Raw genomic sequence first — 15,576 nt, 5'->3', positions numbered from 1 at the left:
ACAACTGCCAATGAAATTCACTACAGGATTTTTCATTTTAAATATCACTGCCAGATATACGCTGCCTTTGTTCACAAATTTGCACAGAATAAAAAAAAACACGCATCCATAAATCTAGGCAATTTCCTGGACAATATTGAACTGGTGGAAAGTCTAGAAATACGACCGTGACAAGTGGGGTAATAAAAGACCATAATAACCCGATTTTACCATGTTAAAATATCTCATGACTATCGTAACGTTGTCCTTCTGACACACATTTTCTATCTCCCGTTGTAATTTTCAGACCATGTCATTACTACTGTGTGGAGGATCTGTATATAATCCCCATCAGGGCCTTTGCACCCTTGCAATTACCGAGCACTACCCACAAGGATTCAAAACCTTCCTATCCTATGGCACCTCTTTCTAATGATTTGATTACATTTTTCTCCAAGAGTCACGCCACCCTTTCTGCCGACCTGCCTGTCCTTTTGATACAGTGTGTACCCTTGGATGTTAAACTCCCAGCTGTAATATCCTTTCAGCCGCGATTCAGTGACGCCCACAATGTCATACATGTCAATCGGTTAACTTTGCTGCGTTCGTCTATTATTCCCTTTTCTGTTCGCATTCAACTGTAACATCGTCAGTCTTGTACTCCCCGTTTTCCATTTTGTCTGCCTTTTACATTGCAGCTCATCCCATTGACTGCAAGTTTGCCCTATCATCAGCCTCCCGTTTCTATCACTATGACTGCACACTGCCTCTGTTTGTGAACCAGCGACCCCATTCTCAGCATTATAACTCCAGTTCCCATCCCCCCGCAAAATTAGCCCTCCTGAATTGTTCTGGAAAACCTGCCCGCAAGGATATTGGTTCCCCTGGGATTCTGGTGTAACTCATCCCTTTTGTACAGGCCATACCTTGCCCAGACGAGATCCCAATCGTCCATATATCTGAACCTCTTCCTCCTGCACCATTTCCTCAGCCACTGCCAAATTATTCCAGTCTTGTCCTCGCTGGCACGTGGCACGGCCAGCAATTCAGAGATTACTACGCTGTAGGTCCTGTTTCTCAGCTTTCTACCGAGCTTCCTATATTATCACCCAGGAACCCCTTCATTTTTCCAACCAATGTCATTGGTGCCAATATACACCAAGACATTTGGCTGCTCACCGACCCCCTATAGAATGCCATGGACCCAATCAGAGACATCCCTGACCCTGTCACCTGGGAGGCAACATACATCCAGAATCTCATCTCTGTTCTTCTGATGATGGAATCTTTATACCCACTGTAAACCTCTTCCCTTCTGTTCTCTTCCAAGCCACAGACAGCAGAGGTTGTGCTTCCAGCTGGTAGGTTGTCCCTCTCACTCGGTGTATACTGAGAGTGGTATACTTATTACTGAGGGGTACGTCCACGGGGCTTGTCTGCACTGGCTGCTCATTTCGTTTCCTTCTGCCGACAGTCACCAAGTTACTGCCCCTCCTGCAACCTAGGGGTGACTACCTCCTTGTATCTCCGAACTGAAACTTAAACCATACCGGTAACCCAAGAAGAGTGTGGTTAAATTCCTCAATGACTATCGCCCAGTCGCACTTACATCCACAGTTGAAGTGTTTTTCAGGGGCTGGTGTTGAAGCATATCAGCTCCTGTCTGAACAGCGACCTGGATCCACTCCAATTTGTCTACTGAAACAACAGATCTACAGCACATCTTCTACGTCTTCAGTGATCAACGTTAATCCTGAATTGTAAAGCACTTGAGCCTGATCGCCTCACAGTACAATTCCCCTGACGAGGTGAATTCAGTTTTTGTGTGCTACACATTACCATTTCCATGATGCCTGAGTGTCGCCAATAAAACAGTTTTAGCTGCTCTTTTGAGCCTCAATATCCCGTCTGCGACAGGGAAGTGCGATACCGTGCCATGTTCAAATGTATTTGTTCTTCGCGATTATTTTGCATAGATTCCAGGATTTTATGTTCCCTATGATTAACCTACCCTTGTCATCACGACAATGTTTAGTTCACGGGTCTTGTCTGCGCCATCCAGTTGTGGGAAACAGGGGAATGAATAAATAGATCCAGATCTCATTCTTGATAACACCCGAGATCGGGCTGTGTGGGTTTTCTAGTTCGGAAATAAACTCAGTGGTAATTTTTTGAAGTGCACCTGTACACCAACTCGTTAGTGCTGATCAACAAATCACGTGGCACCAGCTCAGTCACTTTAACAAAAACATGCAGAAATGGTCAAGAGGTGCAGGTGTTGTTCAAAAACAAACATCAGATTGGGGGAAAACTGTGATCTCAGTGACTTTGACAGTGGAATGATTGTTGCTTCCAGACGGAGTAATGTGAATACCTCTGGGATTGTCATGCACACACTGTCTCGATTTACAGACAATGGAGTGAAATACAAACAGACGAACACCCAGTGAGTGTCAGTGCTGGACGGGAAAACGCCGTGTGTATGACAGAGACCGGAGGAGAAAGGCCAGACTGGTTCTAGCTGACGGGAAGGCGACCCTGAAGTCTAATAAGCAAACGATTGCAACAGGGAAGGCGGCCAGTGAGTGAGTAGGTGAGTGAAGGAGTGGAGCTTTGAGGCTTTGACTGGAGAGGCTTCGACGAGGAGAGGCGGCGGACGAGCTTGTTCCCAGTTAGTCTTTTATAATGCCTCCTCAGACGGGTGACGTGCCTCTCCTGTGAGATGTGGCAGTCTTGGGGGAACTCCCCTCTCCCACAGAGGCACATCTGCCAGAAGTGCGTACGGCTGGGTGATCTGGAAGACAGTGTGAGGAATCTGGAGCAGCAGCTGGATGACCTTCGACTCATAAGGAGGAATGAGACAGTCATAGATGAGAGCTACAGGGAGGGTAGTCACACCTAGGCTGCCGGAAGTAGGTTGTTGGGTGAGAATCCGAGGGGGGGAAGCGAAGGAGAGTAGACAGGTAGTGCAGAACACTCCTGTAGCCATTTCCCTGAATAATGTGTACCGTCCTGGATACTGTTTGGTGAGGGCCGACAGACCAGGGTGTGAGCCACGATGGCAGGGCCTCGGGCAGAGGGTGCAGAAGGGTGGGACGGAGACGAGGAGAGCTGTCGTCATTGGAGACTCTATTGAAGACAAAGGAACTTCATCAGTTGCCAGTTGTTTAGGCTGACGTGTCCAATCTGTATGTTACCTTGACAGAAACAGATACTCCAGTGGTGACCAAAGGGGTTCAGTCTGGTTTATTTCAGGTTGGAGAGGGGATGTGGAGTTTTGAAATCAATGCCCTTGCGGTGCCACCATCGTTAATTTTGCATGTCCGAGTGGTGGATCACACAGCACGGAAACAGGCCTTTGGTCGGCCATACCTGTTCTGACCATCCACTCACTGTCTACACTGGTCCCATTTATCAGCACTCGGTTCATGCCCGACTCTATCTCGGCAGTTTCAATGCTCATCAGGATTATTCCCCTAGATTATGTCTTGAATGATGCCATCAACATGAGGTACTATCCTGTTCTCAGCAGAGTTTGTTTGTGGCTAGGCAGGACACAAGTATATTGGTCAAGGCCCCAGCAATCTCTTCACTTGGCTCTCTCTGTAAGTTGTGGTATATCCCGTCAGGGCTTGGAGACTTATACGCCTTAATGCACTTTAAGAGACCCAACACTGTCTCCTCTATTTCAGAATGCCCGAGCATACTAGTACTCCTGCGCACTGATCTCCCTATCCTCCGTGTCTTTCTCCTTGGTAAATACTGATGTAAGTTACTCATTAAGGACCCACACACATTCTCGAGGGCTCTGTTTGATTTGACCTTCCTGAGCTATACATACTTTTCCTCACACGGCCTGAAAAAAGCACTGCATCTCTGATATGTTCCTTTTTGTAATGCGCATCTATAAATATTTAGAATGGACTGACAAAAAATATAATTTTGTCTTTATCTATTAATAGAAGGATATGATAAATTATAGTGCAACAAAGAAAAACTCTCAGATTTCATGAACTTTTTTACAGCTGAATTTCAATCCATCTGCGCTACAACAAAAGGCTCCGTGACGCAAGCATTTTAATCACAGCGCAGCCCGCACAACCGGCGCAGCTCAGAAGGAATATTGACAGTCTCTCTCTCCAGGTTATCCCAAACTGCCTTGTCAGTGACAACCTGTTGTTGAAACAGAGAAATCGCATAAATCAGCACCAAATCTCACCATATTCAAATTCGAGATAGATGAGGGCCAGTCTAAGTGTTAAATGCACTAAATGGCCGTGTTATTAGATGCAACTGTAAAGCCGCTCATCAAAGGGAATCCGATAATCGCGTGGCAGCAACTCAAAGGATAAACATGCAGATATGGTCAAGGGGTTCAGTTGTTGTTCAGGCGAAACATCCGAATCTGAATAAGTGTGGTCTAAGTTGACCTTGACCGTGGAATGATCGCTGGTTGCCAGACAGGGGTAGCATGAGCATTACGGAAACTGATCACCTCCTTGGATTTTCATGTACAATTCGCGGTGCGAAAACAAAAGAAAACCCAGTGAGCAGCAGTTCTGAGGGTGGAAACGCCTTGTTAATGGGAGACATCAAGGAGATTGACTAGACTGATTAAATCCGACAGGAAGGTGACAGTAACTAAATAGCCATGCGCTCCAAAAGCCAGGGTGCAGCAGAGCGTCACTGAACGCCGAACTTCGGATTTGGACGGGGTACAACCGCGGTAAACTCCGAACGTACACTCAGTGGCCATACATTAGGTACGGGAAGTAGATAAGAATTGCCCCACTTAGTGTAGACATAATTTTAACAACTGCCAGTGAGATTTACTACAGGATTTTTTATTTTAAATATCACTGCCAGATATACACCGTCTTTGCTCACAAAAATACACAGAATAAAAAAAAAACGCATCCGTAAATCCAGGCAATCTTGTGGACAAAATTGAACTGGTGGGAAACTCTAGAAATACTATCGTGACAAGTGGGGTAATAAAAACACCATAACAAACCGATTTTACCATGTTAAAATATCCCATGACTATTGTAACGTTGTCTTTTTAACATACATTTTCTATCTCCCGTTGTAATTTTCAGACCATGTCATTACTACTGGAGTGGGGGTCTGTATATAATCCCCATTAGGGTCTTTGTACCATTTCAGTTTCCTAGCTCTACCCACAATGATTCAAAACCTTCCTACCCCATGTCACCTCTTTCTAATGATTTGATTTCATTTCCACCGAGAGTCAACGCCACCCTTTCTGCCGACCTGCCTGTCCTTTTGATACAGTGTGTATCATTGGATGTTAAACTCCCAGCTGTAATATCCTTTCAGCCACGATTCAGTAACACCCACAATGTCATGCATTGCCAATCTGTAACTTTGCTGCGTTCGTCTATTATTCCCTTTTCTGTTCGCATTCAACTGTAACATCGTCAGTCTTGTACTCCCCGTTTTCCATTTTTGTCTGCCTTTTATGTTGCAACTCATTCCATTGACTGCAAGTTTGCCCTATCATCAGCCTCCCGTTTCTATCACTATGACTGCACACTGCCTCTGTTTGTGAACCAGCGACGCCATTCTCAGCATTATAACTCCAGTTCCCATCCCCCCCGCAAAATTAGCCCTCCTGAATTGTTCTGGAAAACCTGCCCGCAAGGATCTTGGTTCTCTTGGGATTCTGGTGTAACTCATCCCTTTTGTACAGGTCATACCTTGCCCAGCCGAGACCCCAATCGTCCATATATCTGAACCTCTGCCTCCTGCACCAGTTCCTCAGCCACTGCCAAATCATTCTCCTCTTGTCCTCGCTGGCACATGGCACGGCCAGCAATTCAGAGATTACTACGCTGTAGGTCCTGTTTCTCAGCTTTCTACGAGCTTCCTATATTATCTCCCAGGAACCCCTTCATTTTTCCAACCAATGTCATTGGTGCCAATATACACCATGCATTCTATAGGGGAGTGGGTGAGCAGCAGATGTTTTCTTCCGAGCCAGAGACCCAGAGGTTGTGCTTCCAGCTGGTAGGTCGTCCCTCTCGCTCGGTGTATACTGAAAGTGGTATACTTATTACTGAGGGGCACGTCTACGGGGCTTGTATGCACTGGCTGCTCATTTCGCTTCCTTCTGGTGACAGTCACCAAGTTACTCTCTCCTCCTGCAACCTAGGGGTGACTAACTCCTTGTATCTCTGAACTGAAACTTGAACCCTACCGGTACCCAAGAAGAGTGTGGTTAAATTCCTCAATGACTATCGCCCAGTGGAACTTACATCCACAGTTGAAGTGTTTTGAGGGGCTGGTGTTGAAGCATATCAGCCCCTGTCTGAACAGTGACCTGGATCCACTCCAATTTGTCTACTGAAATAACAGATCTACAGCACATCTTCTACAGCTTCAGTGATCAATGTTAATCCTGAATTGTAAAGCACTTGAGCCTGATTGCCTCACAGTACAATTCCCCTGACAAGGTGAATTCAGTTTTTGTGTGCTACACATTACCATTTCCATGATGCCTGTGTGTCGCCGATAAAATAGTTTTAGCTGCTCTTTTCAGCCTCAATATCCCGTCTGTGACAGGCAAGTGCGATATTGTGCCATGTTCAAATGTATTTGTTCTTCGCGATTATTTTGCATAGATTCCAGGATTTTATGTTCCCTAAGATTAACCTAACCTTGTCATCATGACAATGTTTAGATCACGGTCTTGTGCACGCCATCCAGTTGTGGGAAACAGGGTTACGAATAAATAGATCAGATCTCATTCTTGATAACACCCGCGATGGGGGTGAGTGGGTTGACTAATTCAGAAATAAACTCAGTGGTAATTTTTTGAAGTGCACCTGTACACCAGCTCGTTAATGCCTGATCAACAATCACGTGGCACCAGCTCAGTCACTTTAATTAAAACATGCAGAAATGGTCAAGAGGTCCAGGTGTTGTTCAGAACAAACATCAGATTGGGGAAAAATGTGATCTCGGTAACTTTGACTGTGAAATGATTGTTGGTTCCAGACGGGAGTAGTGTGAATATCTCTGGGATTGTCACACACAACTGTTAAGATTTATAGACAATGGTGCGAAATACAAACAGACAAACATCCAGTGAGTGTCAGTGCTGGATGGGGAAAACGCCGTGTGTGTGAGAGAGACCGGAGGAGAATGGCCAGACTGATTCAAGCTGCCAGGAAGGGGACAGGAAGTTTAATAAGCACAGGTTGCAACAGGGAAATCGGCCAGTGAATGAGTGGGCCAGTGAAGGAGTGGAGCTTTGAGGCTTTAACTCGAGAGGCTTCGAGAGAAGAGGCGGAGGATGAGCTTGTTCCCAATTAGTCTTTATAATGCCTCCTCAGACAGTGATGTGCCTCTCCTGCGAGATGTGGCAGTCTTGGGGGAACTCCCCCCCCCCCCGCAGAGTCACATCTACTAGAAGTGCACATGGTTGGGCGATCGGAAGACCGTGTGAAGAATCTGAAGCAGCAGCTGGATGACCATCGACTCATAAGGAGAGAATGAGGCCGTCATAGATGAGAGCTACAGGGAGGTAGTCACACCTAGGCTGCCGGAAGCAGGTCGTTGGGTGATGTCAGAGGGGGAAAAGTGAGGGTGAGTAGGCAGGTAGTGCAGAGCACCCCTGTAGCCATTCACCTGAATAATAAGTTTACCGTCCTGGATACTGTTGGCGGGGATGACCGAGCAGGTGTGAGCCACAGTGGCAGGGCCCCTGGGACTGAGTCTGGACCTGTGGTGCAGAACGGTGGGACAGAGAAGAGGAGAGCTGTCGTCAGGGGAGCAGACAGGAGATTTTGTAGACGTGAGAAGGACACCCGCATGGTTTGTTGCTCCCGGGTGCCAGTGTCTGGGATGTCGCTGACCAGGTGCTTGACGAGAGGGGAAAACAACCAGAAGTCGTGATACATGTTGGTACCAACGACATAGGCAGGAAGAGGTTATGAGGTCCTGAAGTGTGAGTTTTGGGAACTAGGCAGAAGGCTGAATAACAGACCTCAATGGTGGTGTTCTCAGGATTGCTGCCAGTGCTACGTGATGAGTGATGGTAAGAATTAGAGGAGATGGCAGTTGAATGCGTGGCTGAGGAGTTGGTGCAGGGTGCAGGGTTTTAGATTTTTGGACCATTGGGATCTCTTCTGGGGAAGGTGGGACCTGTACAGATTGGATGGGTTGCACCTGAACTCGAGGGGGTAGCAACATCCTTGCAGGTAGGTTTGCTAGCATGGTTCGGAAGTGTTTAAAATAGTTTGCAAAGGGTTGAGACCCGGAGGGATTGAACAGTGAAAGAAGTGCATGGAGTAAAGCCAGATCCAACATATAGAGAGGCTTTGAGGAAAGAGAAGCAGAATGAAGGGTGAAAAGGTAGTAAGTTAGAAGAGCTAAAGTGTGTGTACTTCAATGCAAGAAGCATCAGGAACAAAGGTGGTGAACTGAGAGCTTGGATACGTACATGGAATTATGATGTCGTGTTCATTCCAGAGACTTGGCTGGCACCCAGGGCAGGAACGGATTCTCAATATTCCTGGAGTTCAGTGCTTTAAAATGGATGGGGGGGGGGGGAGGGGGAGGGGAGGGGTAGCATTACTGGTTTGGGATACTATTACAGGTACAGAAAGGGTGGGTATTCAAGCAGGATCCCCATTTGAGTCAGTATGGTGGAAATCTGGAACAGGAAGGGAGCAGCTACTCTATTGGTGGCATTCTAAATGCCCCCTGGTAGCAGCAGAGATACTGAGTAGCAGATTGGGAGCAGAGTTGGTAAGGCACAAAAATATCAGGGTTGTTATCATGGTTGACTTTAACTTCCCTAATATTGGTTGGCACCTCATTAGCTCCAAAGGTTTAGATGGGGCTGAGTTTTGTTAAGTGTATTCCTGTCACTGTATTTTGACGTCCAACTAGAAGGGAATGTCATACTAGATCTAGTATTAGCGAACGAACTGGGTCAGGTCACAGATCTCTCAGCAGGTGAGCATCTGGGGGACAGTGATCACCGCTCGCTGGCCTTCAGCATTATCATAGAAAAGGATAGAATCAGAGAGGACAGGAAACCTTTTAATTGGGGAAGGGCAAGTTTTGAGGCTTTAAGTCTAGAACCGCGCGGGTGTGAATAGGGATGTTTTGCAGGTAAATGTACTATGGACATGTGGTAGATGCTTTAGGATCTCTTGCAGGATGTTAGGGATAAATTTGTCCCGGTGAGAAAGATAAAGAATGGTAGGGTAAAGGAACATGGGTGACAAGTGAGGTGGAAAATCTAGTCAGGTGGAAGAAAGCATCATACAGGAGGTTTAGGAAGCAAGATCAGATGGGTCTATTGAGGAATATAAGGTAGCAAGAAAGGAGCTTAAGAAGGGGCTGAGAAGAGCAAGAAGGGGACATGAAAAGGCCTTGGCGAGTAGGGTAAGGGTAAACACCAAGGCATTCTTCAATTAAGTGAAGAACAAAAGGATGACAGGATGTGAAGGTAGGACCGATTAGAGATGAAGGTGGGAAAGATGTGCCTGGAGGCTGTGGAAGTTAGTAAGGTCCTCAATGAATACTTCTCTTTGGTATTCACCAGTTGAGGGGGACCTTGATGACGGTGAGGACAATATGAGTGAGGTTGATGTTCTGGCGCATGTTGATATTAAGGGAGAGGAGTGTTGTATCTTTTAAAATACATTAGGATGGATAAGTCCCTGGGGCCTGATGGAATATTCCCCTGACTGCTCCATGAGGTGAGGGAAGAGAGTGCTTGAGGCCTCTGGCTAGGATCTTTATGTACTCGTTGTCCACGGGGAATGGTACCCGGAGGATTGGAGGGAGGCCGAATGTTGTTCGTTTTTTGAAAATAGTTAGTATGGATAGTCCCGGGTAATTATAGACCAGTGGGCCTTACGTCTGTGGCGGGAAAACTGTTGGAAAAGATTCTTAGAGATAGGATCTAAGGGCATGTAAAGAATCTGGTCTGATCAGGGGCAGTCAGCATGGCTTTGTGAAGGGCAGATCGTGCCTAACAAAACCTGATAGAGTTATTTGAGGAGGTGTCCAAACATATAGATGAGGGTAGTGCAGTGGATGTGATCTACATGGATTTAGTAAGGGCATTTGACAAGGTTCCCACACGGTAGGACTTATTCAGAAGGTCAGAAGGGCATGAGATCCAGGGACGTTTGGCCAGGTGAATTCAGAATTTGCTTGCCTGCAGAAGGCAGAGGGTCGTGCTGGAGGGAGTTCATTCAGATTGGAAGGTTGTGACTAGTGGTGTCCCACAAGGATCTGTTCTAGGACCTCTACTTTTCTTGATTTTTATTAACCGACCCTGGGTGTGGGGGGTAGAAGGGGTGGCTTGACAAGTCTGCAGACGACACAAAGGTTGGTGGTGTTGTAGATAGTGTAGAGGATTGTCCGAAGATGCAGAGAGACATTGATCGAATGCAGAAGTGGGCTGAGAAGTGGCAGATGGAGTTCAGCCCGGAGAAGTGTGAGGTGGTACACTTTGGAAGGACAAACTCCAAGGCAGAGTACAAAGTAAATGGCAGGATACTTGGTAGTGTGGGGGAGCAGAAGGATCTGGGGGTACATGTCCCTAGATCCCTGAAAGTTGCCTCACAAGTAGATCGGGTAGTTAAGAAAGCTTACATAAATTACATAATAGCTTTCATAAATCAAGTGATAGAATTTAAGAGTCGCGATGTAATGATGCAGCTCTATAAAACTCTGGTTTGGGCCACACTTAGAGTACTGTGTCCATTTCTGTTCGCCTCACTATAGGAAGGATTTGGAAGCATTCGAAAGGGTACAGAGGAGATTTACCAGGATGCTGCCTGGTTTAGAGAGTATGGATTATGATCAGAGATTAAGGGAGCTAGGGCTTTACTCTTTGGAGAGGAGGAGGATGAGAGGAGACATGATAGAGGTGTACAAGATATTAAGAGGAATAGATAGAGTGGATAGCCAGTGCCTCTTCCCCAGGGCATGGCTTAAAAGCCATGTCCCCAGCTCAGTACGAGGACATGGCTTTAAGGTAAGGGGAGGGAATTTCAAGGGGGGATATTAAAAGAAGATTTTTTTACTCAGAGAGTGGGTTGGTGCGTGGAATGCAGTGGTGGGGCAGATACACTAGTGAAGTTTAAGAGACAAATAGACAGGTATATGGAGGAATTTAAGGTGGGGGTTTATATGGAGGCAGGCTTTGAGGGCCAGCACAAGATTGTGGGCCGAAAGGCATGTAATGTGCTGTATAATTCTAAGTTCTATAAGTAGTGTGCATGAAGGACAAGTGAGTGAGATGTTACAGATGAGAAGCAGGATTAAGGCGCTGAGATCACAGACAGACCTGGATCGGTCACAGTAAATTCAATGTGTGAATTTTATTAAATCTCCCATCAGCATCCCTCCGGCTGACAAAACACATCCAGTGAATTTAACGTTAAAGGGATTTTCATCACAAAGTAAAGAGTATCTTAGAACCATAGAACATTACAGCCCAGAAACAGGCCTTTTGGCCCTACTTGGCTGTGCTGAACCATTTTTCTGCCTAGTCCCACTGACCAGCACCTGGGCCATATCCCTCCAAACCCCTCTCATCATGTACCTGTCCAAGTCTTTCTTAAATGTCAAAAGTGAGACCCGCATTCACCACTTCCTCTGGCAGCTCATTTCACACTCCACCACTCTCTGCGTGAAGAAGTCCCCCCCCCCACCACCCCCAATGTTCCCCTTTAAACTTTCCCCCTTCACCCCTAAACCATGTCCTCTGTTTTTTTTTTCTCCCCTGGCCTCAGTGGAAAAAAACTTGCTTGCATTCACTCTATCTATACCCATCATAATTTTATACACCTCTATCAAATCAGCCTCATTCTCCTACGCTCCAGGGAATAAAGTCCTAACCTATTCAACCTTTCTCTGTAACTCAGTTTCTCAAGTCCCAGCAATATCCTTGTAAACCTTCTCTGCACTCTTTCAACCTTATTAATATCCTTCCTGTAATTCAGTGACCAAAACTGCACACAATACTCCAAATTCGGTCTCATCAATGTCTTATACAATCTCACCATTACATTCCAATTCTCTCATCTCAGAGATTTGTAAAGTAAGATAGCAAGGAAACACACCAACGGGAGTAACGTAAATAGACCCATTAGAGACCCAGAGGGTGGCAGAGAGAGGGGGGAGAGAGAGAGATTGAGTGGAGAGAGAGGGGGAGGAGAGCGGGAGAGAAGGGAATAGAGGGGTCAGAGGGGGAGAGGGAGAGGGAGAGGCAGTGGGGGGCAGGGGGGAGAGAGAGAGAGAGAGAGAGAGAGAGAGAGAGAGAGATGAGAGAGAGAGAGAGAGAGAGAGAGAGAGAGAGAGAGAGAGAGAGAGAGAGAGAGAGAGAGAGAGAGAGAGAGAGAGAGAGAGAGAGAGCAGAGAGAGATGCTTTCAATACTTGATTTCTCATCGAATATCCCAATGATTTTACCAAACTACTACGGATAAGTCAAGTACATTGTTATTTTAAAACAAAACTGCAATGTATACACCACCCTGTAAACTTAGGTCATGTCGAACTCTTCTCAATCACTGAAAAAAGCCAAGATCACAGAATTTTCCTCACAGGACAACTCACATGGTGCAGATGTCTCGCTGGTAAACCTTCTTTTGATCTCCACATACCCACACACTTCTGATAGAAGGGAATCAACACTGCTGACGGTGATCCACAACAGGTCTCACCAACCGATTATAAAATAGAGCCATCACATATTTACACCCCTCCCCGCTCCCACCCACCCCTGCTGTAAACTGCAGTGTGAGTAGTTCTCATAATTTCACCCTCTCCCAGCAGCTACCTACCGAAATGTCGTAAAGGGCAGGCAGATAGTGTCGATCCCGCCTGCGATGGAATAAGCAAAGCGAATCCTCAATTCCCTCGGTCAGGGATCAGTAAATCCCAGAGTGTGGGCGGATCGGCTTCCTGCTGTTGCAAGCAGTAGCCCGGGGACAGTTCAAGATGCGGGAAGCTCGCACCTCCCGAGCCTTTGCTGATGATTCGGAGCTGGGTTGAAAGTGCGGCGTTTCCGATAACACCTCCAACTACACCGGTTTCCCCCGGGACGTGCACAGGAAGTCGATGCATTCAATTAGATGAAGGGAATTAGTAAAACATTTAAAAGCGATTCGCTGCAGTTCTAATATCGATCAACACAATACGTTATCAATCTCATTCAATTGTTCATAAAAGTGGGTGACTGCCTTTATGATGTTTATATTTCAATAAAAAGAGCTTCTTACCGTGTACCGCGGCTCCAGATTCTGTTACCACCCTGTCCCAGTGAGGCTGTGTTACGGGTTCTGTAAGTAATGAACACACCCTGGTTAATGTTCAGTCAGCTCCTGGTGATAATCATTAACTAAACCCACAGCCTTATCAGTGGTTCTCTCTCTATCCTGTTCCTTAGTACAGGTTACGTTCGGTCTCCAAACAAACATCACCATGGAGATGAAATGTGATCTCAGTGATTTTGAGAGTGGAATGTTTGTCGGTGCCAGAGGGTGCAGTTTTATAGACAATAGACAATAGGTGCAGGTGTATGCCATTCGACCCTACGAGCTAGCACTGCCATTCAATGTGATCATGGCTGATCATCCACAATCAGTACCCCGTTCCTGCCTTCTCCCCATATCCCTTGACTCCGCAATATTTAAGAGCTCTATCTAACTCTTTCTTGAAAGCATCCAGAGAATTGGCCTCCACTGCTTCTGAGACAGAGCATTCCATAGATCCACAACTCTCTGGGTGAAAAAGTTTTTCCTCAACTCTGTTCTAAATGGCCTACCCCTTATTCTTAAACTGTGGCCTCTGGTTCTGGACTCCCCCAACATCGGGAACATTTTTTCCTGCCTCTAGCGTGTCCAATTCCTTAATAATTCTTATATGTTTCAATCAGATCCCCTCTGATCCTTCTAAATTCTAGCGTTCCGGTGAAAACACTGTCATTCAAGCGTGAAGAAAGTTTAACTCTTTGTGGTACAGGGAAGAGCGATAGAACCAATGACGCGATGTAAAATACATCAGCGGGGGTCTGGAAGGTTGACTGTTCTATTCTCCATAAACGCTGCCTGGCCTGCAGAGTTCCTCCAGCATTGTGTGTGTGTTTCTCGGATTTCCAGCATCTGCTGATTTCGCTTGTTTGAGAGAGATCGGTGACGGGTCACTGCCCCGAGGGATGTTTCACATGTCACTACCGGGGTGAAAGATGCTTTCTGCTCACACTCAGTAGAAATCACCAGGAGAGTATTTCTGGTTGACGGCAACAAAGTTGTTTCTCTTAATCCATTTTGACAGTAACTGACTCGTTAACATGAACATGTCAGGACTCCCTTCTCCCACTAAATTCACTCCCGATTTCGACCAAAGCCGAGTCTTGCTCCTAAACGCTGAATCGTTGTGCAGAATCATAGACAACACTTACCTCTGATGTTTGTAGCCGAACAGCGTTCAGTGTGGTCCCGGGAAATCACAGTCTGACTACCCGGGTGGCCGACAATGTTTCTGCACCAGTGAGCTCACCCTGTACGGAGAGTTGAGTCTGAGCTGCTGCTCCCGAGGCCACTCGGCTGTGATGTGTCCGTCGCTCATTACAGATGGACAGGGCCGGGTGAGCCGGGGTAGAGCGGGACTGCCGCAGTCCGGGTCACACTAAGTCTCACCGGCTCAGGACGGGTCTGACAGCGGGAGGAGGCGGGAGTGGGATCAATGTAGCAACCCTGAAGAGGAAAACAGACAGGCTGCGTTAACCTTTCTGTCCGGATTTCCGTGTGGATCTCTCCTTTTTCTTTCTTCGCAACCAGTGGGGCGGAGTTTCTCTGTTTAACTCAGTGAGTCCCAGGCTGCGGATTTGATCCAGCCCGGGTTCTGGGAGGGTCTGAACTCCGCCCTCTTTGTAAGAAAGTCTGCCTGACATGGATAGAGTTTCAGCTCAAACCTCCCTCGCCTGTTCAGGTACAGGGAGCCGCATTTCTGCTGAAATTAAAGCAAACACGTTCGACTATATATTTCCACTAACTGGAAAAAAACTGGGAGAGATGTTTGCATTTCCATCCGGACAACTATTGTCACAAGAACCCTCCTCGCCCACGGTTTCATTCCACACCCCGCCGGAAATACTTGTCGAATTTATTTCTCTTAAAAGTCATTTATTCCAAATGGGCAGAGGTTTTACCGACGGAGGGAGCGACGCACTCACTGAAAATCGTCACATACGTTAAATTGGTCGACAGGGAGGGAAGGACGCACTGATTGAAATGAGCATGGGGGAGGGGGGGAGTTGTTTGCCGATTAAAAATGGGAGCCTCACTCCCCTCTGTCTCCTAACCTAACTCTCACTAGCCTCATCCCTCAACCCCATCTACCCTGTCTATACCCCTCATGATTTTGTAGACCTCCATCAAATCTCCCCCAAATCTTCTGCGTTCCAAGGAACAAAGTCGTAACCTATTCAATCTTCCCTTATAACTCAGGTCCTCCAATCGCAGCAAATCCTTGTAAATTTTCGTTGTACTCTGTCAACCTTATTTACATCTTTCCTGTGGGTAGGTGACATAAACTGCAAA

At 46.6% G+C, this 15,576-nt stretch overlaps 1 long non-coding RNA gene across 1 annotated transcript; it reads right to left on the bottom strand.

The window, feature by feature from the left end:
• Positions 1-4,080: 4,080 nt before the first annotated feature.
• Positions 4,081-13,316, bottom strand: LOC140722803 (uncharacterized). The gene is made up of 3 exons (XR_012097750.1): positions 13,255-13,316; positions 12,817-13,056; positions 4,081-4,152 (listed from the first exon to the last, which is right to left on the bottom strand). It is a non-coding gene; the product is annotated as an uncharacterized lncRNA (long non-coding RNA).
• Between the last annotated feature and the right edge of the window lie 2,260 nt (positions 13,317-15,576).

The sequence above is a fragment of the Hemitrygon akajei genome, unplaced genomic scaffold (assembly GCF_048418815.1).
Source record: "Hemitrygon akajei unplaced genomic scaffold, sHemAka1.3 Scf000089, whole genome shotgun sequence".
NCBI classification, from domain to species: domain Eukaryota; kingdom Metazoa; phylum Chordata; class Chondrichthyes; order Myliobatiformes; family Dasyatidae; genus Hemitrygon; species Hemitrygon akajei.
Note: the sequence above shows the minus strand (reverse complement) of the source record. Positions and strands in the feature narration are given on the sequence as shown.